The sequence below is a fragment of the Octodon degus genome, unplaced genomic scaffold (assembly GCF_000260255.1).
Source record: "Octodon degus isolate 3935 unplaced genomic scaffold, OctDeg1.0 scaffold00037, whole genome shotgun sequence".
In the NCBI taxonomy this organism is placed as follows: Eukaryota; Metazoa; Chordata; class Mammalia; order Rodentia; family Octodontidae; genus Octodon; species Octodon degus.
The window spans coordinates 4547612-4554886 of record NW_004524613.1 but is presented as its reverse complement, the minus strand read 5'-3'; the positions used below and the strand labels follow the sequence as shown (position 1 = coordinate 4554886).

The following is a 7275-nucleotide window of genomic DNA, read 5'->3' as shown; positions in this document are numbered from 1 at the left end:
TTGCTGCACAAATTACAAGTGTTTTCCCATCAGCTCTTGAGCTACCCAGTGCAGAGGTTATTTACCACTTGATAGGTGTTAACATTAAAGACCATTATCCTGAGATAAGCACTGGGTCTCACCATGCTGAATCACGGGAACAAACACTAAACAAAATGCTAGAAGAAACACAGTGAAAAAGAATTTACTCTGCATAGTACTGTAGTGAGTACCAATTTTCAAAGCCTCAGAATATAATACACTTCAAATACAGAAATGGGAACCAGCAGTTACTGAGATCCTATTACCTGTCCTGTATGTAGTATGTCAGTATTTTCCATGGAATACCACTTAATCCTCAGACAACTGCACAGATACTATCATCCTCATGTGAGAGAACAGGAAACTGAGGCTCTGAAAGGCTCAGTAACTTGATAAGGAGAGCACACACACAGAAAGTTGTAAGCTCCAGATTTCAAGACCACAATTACTTGTCTTCAAAATCTTGATTATGTTTAGGGCTCTGCCTCTATGTTTATCATATGGTCACTAACTGCCTGGGCCTCAGGGTCAACTGTGAAGTGGGAATCTCTGCACCACACTTCCCTCACAAAGTTGATCTGTGGCTCAAAACCAGTAAAAGGTATGAAAGAGCTCTCTAACATAAAGATAGATAAGGCTTTATTTTGAAATATCGCAAATACATATTTCCATTTTCTTTCATGTTTTCTAAGACTCATTTTTGAGACAAGATCTTGCTATGTGGTTTAGGCTGGCTGTGAACTCACTATGTCACTCAAACTGGTTTCACACTCATGGTAATTCTCCCTCCTCAGCCACCCATGCCACCACACCAGGCAATAATGTATTAAGATTCTTGAAAGGATCCCAGTTATCACCCCTCAAACATTCCTTAAAAATTTCCAGTTAGGATTTCAGATAAAGAGCAAACATCCATTTTTCTCAGTATTGATCACTCTTTATGCTGTTTGGTAGAACCTCACACTAAGCAATTTGCCTCTTAAGGAGTCAAGAGTAAGAACACAGGTAAAGATCCAGATAGAGGAGAGATTGCAGACTTGCTACATTCCTTAAACTCTCCTTGAAATAATACCTAGGAAGTAAGTCATTTGGAATAGCAGATCCCAGCAGTCATGAGATTAACCATACAGGGAAGTCAGAGGGAGGTGACTAGAAATAGGAAATATGACCAGGCTGGCCAGCTCTTCACTTTGCTCTGGGATGAAGAATACCTTGGCAGAGATCTAGGCACAGAAACAGCAGACTCACCCTGTAGCTCTGCCTGAAATCACACACTCAGAATCCACACTGTAGTGGCCATCAACTTGCTCCAGCCTCTGGCAGATTAAGGCCAAAACCCAAAAATATTCTTGAATTCTGGTCCTGGCTGGGACCAGAGAAAAAAGTAATCTAAGTCTGTATTCTTAAGGCACTATACCAAGGAGGTCTGAATCTAACTAGAGGCTCTCTGGTACATGGGGTATATTCAAGAACTACCTGAACTAAATGAATCAGAGGTCTCTGTAATTCTCTACAAGAACACCTGTTTAGTGTCAAGAACTCTAGGTTCAAATTCTGGTTCTGGGCTGGCCTGATAGCCCAACAGACTAAAACATTGCTTAGGCAGGGTGCATCGGCAGGGACTCAATCCCCGGCATGCCATGCCAGCCCCGTCCCCAGGGCATGCCGAGACAGGGATTGAGACTGGGCGTGGTGGCACAGGCCTGTAATCCCAGCGCTTGGGAGGCTGAAAACAGGAGTATCACTATGAGTCCTATCTATGTAGTGAGACCCTACAGACCCTGTCCTAAGTACAAGGGGAAAAAAATCTGGTTCTGGCATTAATAATTCAAGGCCTCTGGGTTAGTTCTGTGGGTATCAGTTCACTCATCTATAAAGTAGGCTGTGTCACTTCTACAAGATGCTATGATGAACCAGTGAGCTAACAATGTATCTCTGCTAAGGGCATGAGCTGGAAGAGTTAGTGCTGATGAAACAGCAGGACCCATAGTATTAAGAGTTTGGGAGACACTATGCCGCTTAAGTGGGGTAGAGGAAAGTTATCATCTTCCGACTACTGTTACAAATTTGTTCACATCTACAGTACCACAAAAGAGAATTCAGGATTTTGATTTATTATTCTAACTTGTTAAGCAAAAGATATAAAATGGTAAACAAGTCTCAATTTTTCTAAGTCTTAGTTTCCTCATGTGTAAACTAGAAGAAATTTCCTAAATCTCAAGACTGCAGTTAAGATTCAATGAACTAATGATGAGAAGTATTTTGTGACCCACAATTTGCTGCACAAATTACAAGTGTTTTCCCATCAGCTCTTGAGCTACCCAGTGCAGAGGTTATTTACCACTTGATAGGTGTTAACATTAAAGACCATGAAAATACTAAAAGTAACACACAGTTCAACCTTGACTTCTTCCAGCAGTGGTAATTATTCATTTGATTTCTTATGGGAGTTGTTTATCAGTTTGTCTGCCTCATTAAACTGTCAGGTCTCTGAGGGAAGGGACTAATACACATCTTATGCATTTTTGTATCCCAGCATGGCACATTTAAAAGATGTTAAATATATATTACCAGAATGATTACTAACATACAGCAACAACAAACCAGAACTGAGGACTTCAAATCTCAGGACTAAGATTCTTTATAGAGAAAGTGGCCCAAACCTGTCAACTTCTCTACACTAACAAGACTCCAACTTTTCATTTTTGGACAGTCTATGGCCTTTGTAGGCACAAAATCCTCAGTCTAACACTCATCATCTATCTTTCTTCTAAGGTAATTCTTATTCAACATCAGACTCCAGGCCTCCCTGATCTCCCCTAATACTGTATTAGTTATGGTATCTTGCCCCATATATTTTTTGTTTATCACCAAATCCTGGCAGACAGAAATGTGTTTTAAAGTATCTGTTAGAAGTTGAATGAGGGGCCGGAGAGATGGCTCACTGGAATAAGCGCTTCCCTGGCAAGCGCAAGGGCCTGAGTTCAATCCCCGGTTCCACCAAAAAAAAAAAAAGAAGTTGAATGAACCTCTTTTTTCCTCTGAGACCGAAAGACACAGGGGAGACGAGAGTAACCCAGAGACTGCAACTACCACCACTAGCCTCCCCTCAACAAGCCCAAGAGTGAGATGACTCCAGAGGAGCTACAGAAGTGGGAGGAGGAATTTAACATGGGTCCACTCTCTGTGCTGACCCAGTCAGTCAAGAATAACACCCAGGTGCTCATCAACTGCTTCAACAACAAGAAATTCCTAGGTTGGGTGAATGAAGGCCTTTGACAGGTATTACAATATGGTGCTGGAAAACATGAAAGAGATGTGGACTGAGGTCCCCAAGAGCAGCAAGGGCAAGAAGAAGTCCAAGCCAGTCAATAAGGACTACTACATCTCCAAGATGTTCTTGTGCAGGGACTCAGTCATCATGGTGCTGTGGAACCTGCTCACTGCTGGCAAGTAGGGGCTACCTCCCTGCTGTCAGGACCTGCTTCAGCCACTTGAAGACCTGCACATCATCATGGACTGATAATAAAGTGTTATGTGTTTTTTGGTTTTTGTTTTAATAAAAAAAAAGTTGAATGAAGCCAGCCATGATGGCACAAGCCTAAAATCCCAGCACTCTGAAGTCTGAGGCAGGAAGACTGCGGTTAGTTCAGGACGAGCCTGGACTATACAGTGCATTCAAGACCAGCCTGAGGTACATAGCAAGATTCTGTCTCAAAAAGATCCCCCCTGCCAAAAAAAAAAAAAAAAAAAAAAAGTTGAATGGATGAAACACTGGGTCTAGAAATCCAAAGTGAGTTCAGGGGAAATATTCCTGGCCTGGAAATCAGGTGGCCTGACTAATTTTAACTCCATCACTATTGTGTTTAATGATCTTACCATTTATGAAAGATCTCAGAAGATCCTTCCAGTGCCAGCAGAATGTAAGACTTATGCTCTGGTTAGTCCTAGGGGTAAAGCATTTCTGAAGACAGCTGTGTATTCCACAGTTTAGGTGGCCCAACACCAGCAGCCAGTAACACTAGGCACATAGGACTCTGCTGTCTGCAGCCTCCCAGCCCATTGGTTTATTTAATCCCTCCTGATGAAATGCCAAGAATAAATTGTAGGTGAGTAGCAGAGCATTTTAATGAGTCCAGACCCTAATGAATCTTTTCCTTCCTCTGTCAATTAAAAATTCAAAGCTAGGATCCCCAAGGACCAATTTACTGGGAACAGAAAGAAGCCTTTTGTTCATCAGCTGCTGCTTGAGCTACCTGCCCTGCCCCTGCATATCTGCTAGCCAACAATTCTGCTTACTCAGGTATGGTGCCTGCTGGGATACAGCCTGGCCTATGGAGGCTCTTTTTTTGCCCAATGTTTCTGGAGACTGAGCTTGAAGAAGCAATTAAGAATCCAGGGCATTTTTGATGGTAAGGATAGGGCTGGTCAGAGATTTACAGCAGCCTGACTTTACTGCCATCTCCTAGGGTTATTAATCTTCAAAGAGCTAACAGCAACTACTAAGTTTCAGGTTTCATTTGACAACTGCTTCACAAAAGTAGGTATCGGGCTGGTGAGATGGCTCAGTGGTCTAAAGTACCTACTTAGCACAAGCTTAGCAAAGCACAGGGACCAAGGTTCAATCCCCCAGCACCACATGCCAGCCAGCCCTGCCCCCTGGTGGGCTGAGCTGGCCACACACACACACACACACACACACACACAAAATAAATAAATAAAATTTAAAAATTTAGAAAAATTTTTAAAAAAGTAGGTATCAACAGTACTAGTTCAGAGACAAGAAAACAGGCTCTATGAAGGAAAATAAGAATTAACCTAAGGAACACTATTGGTAAGTGGCAGGCACCTCTCTCCTTCTGTCTTTTGATTCCCTTTCCCTCAAGAAAGACAGATTCTCTCCCTACTTCCCACCATACAATTCCAAAAACTGTGCTTTCTCTGTCAGTGACAAACAGCTGCATAAAACAGACACCAGCACCTCATATCCTGAATGGTAGAGATGAGCTGCAGGCAACCACTGTAAGGTCGAACACTTGTCTATACACTCACTGTCTTTTACCCAGGTATAACAAAGTGTAGCTGTGCATCACTGGTCCTTCTACTCTCAGATATGCCAATCCCCATCCCAGGAGATTCAAGCAGAATCACCAATCAATGCTACCCTGGGCTTCCACCCTACAAATCTCTTGATATAGCTTTATTTATGAGGAATTTCCAATCCTTTATCTAAGAGCTCCCAGGCACCATTTCCCCATCCTGTTCTCTTCCAAGTCATGCAGGGTTTCTAGTATCAGACATTGAACTTAAAGATGTCTAAAAACCTCTATCTTTGACCTTCCAGGAAACACCAAATAAGTGTTAGCTACTAAATAAATTAGGAAAAAAGAGAGAGAGGTTTCCAGAGTGGCACGTGAAGAGGACTGAATGAGACTCTTTTAACAGTATTTAAAGTATACCCCCCAAAAAAAATACGTTAGATATCTCTTTCCAACGAACCTATGAAGGAGTTATTAATAGCCCCATTTCATAGATAGGCAAACTGCTCTCAGAAGTAACTTTTCAATTCCCTTCCTTTTCTGGGTAAAATGTTTACATTTCTTTTGTGGAGTCAGTTACACATACACAGCCCGATTCCCTTTTTCAGCCCCTTTCCCTCTTCCCTCTCTCCATCTCGATTCTCTTTCCCTCTGAGAAAGATCCATCACCCTATTTCCCATTATCTTTTATTTTTCTCTTTACACTGAGTGTAAAAAGAAAGCACACTGAAAAAGCATGCAATATTTTAGATTGTCTGTTTCACTTAACATTATGGTCTCAAGGTGTATCCATTTTCCTACAAATAACTCGTTGTTCTTTCTTTATGGCAGAATAATATTCCATTGTGTGTAAGCACCACATTTTCTTTCTCCATTCACCTATGGTTGAATAGCTAAAAGGAATTGGGATGCACTATGTACCTATACCAATTCCCTATAAGGAATATAAGCACTATGTACTGCAAACATGTACTAGTAAGTTAAAAAAGTAGCCTGAGATTTGGCCCAGTGTATGCCAAAGCTAGGATTCAAACTCAGACACAGCCACCTCCAAATTTTCTTCCTTTTCTATATCGCCTCCCTGGAGGTGAGATGAGCCGGCCTTCAAAGACTGGTGTGCACAATGACTGGTGATGAACAGCAGGGTAGGGGAAGCATAGACACAGGTGGAAGACTGGCAACGTACTGTCTCTGCAAAGAGGGAGGCAGTTCAAATACACTGGCCAGAGCAAAACCACAAATTCATACAACAAAGGCTAAATAAAGACTGGGGATGTAGCTCAGTGGTACAGTGTTTGCCTACCATGCACAAGGCCCTGAGTTAAATCCCCCCTCCCAAGGAAGAATAAACAAGTTTCATTTTTTAAAAAAAGACTAAATGAAAGGAAGGAGGCAAATGGCCAAAGGCCCTTGCTGCTCCTGCCAATCACATGGGTCATAACTTGACTTCCTTCTGCTGGATCATACAAGAAGAGAGACAGCAGGCAAAAAATTATGAGCTAGAAACAAGGCAAGAAAACTGAGGAAAACAAATCAAGTGCTGCCACTAATTATATAAATGACACTGAGCAAGTCATTTGCCTTCTGAGTTTCTAAACTAAAAAGATAGTTAAGGACCTTTCTAGCTCTGACTCTCCAGGTAACACTATTACCAGGACATGTGAGCAAATGTGGGTCTGAGAGATGTTGGGAAAAAGAGCTGTTGAAGAAAGAATGAAGACATTAAAATGGGATTCAAGTTGATCTTAGGCAAAACACAGAAGCTGGTAGGGAGGAACTTGCTGTGTAGCCCAGGTTATGTGCTGGCATCATTTCCTCACTGGAAAAATGAGCATTAGAGCTCTGTTTGGGCCATGGCTGTTCCTTTCTCCTGCCTCTTTTACACTGCTTCTCTCAACTGCACTGTCTTCTGCTTATTCTGTATTCCTACCTCAAAGCCTTTTCACCTGTCTTTTTCTCAGCTAGAAATGAGAGTCTTTAACAGAGAGGACTTCTCTGGCCACTTTCAAAAACTTTTATTTTTGTCAGGTGTGGTGGTGCATGCCTGTAATCCTAGCACCCAGGAGGTTGAGGCAGAAGAATTGCCTCTGAGTTTGAGACCAGCCTGGGCTACACAGTGAGTAGAAGGCCAGCCTGACCTAGTAAGATCTTGTCAGAAAGAAAGAGGAGAGAAAAAGAGACACAGGGACAGGGACAGGGACAGACAGAGACAGAA

The 7275-nt window shown here is 42.2% G+C and overlaps 1 pseudogene; it reads left to right on the top strand.

Annotated features, from left to right (window-relative positions):
- The first annotated feature begins 3135 nt into the window (after positions 1-3135).
- On the top strand, positions 3136-3478 carry LOC101560446 (annotated as a pseudogene).
- Positions 3479-7275: the final 3797 nt, after the last annotated feature.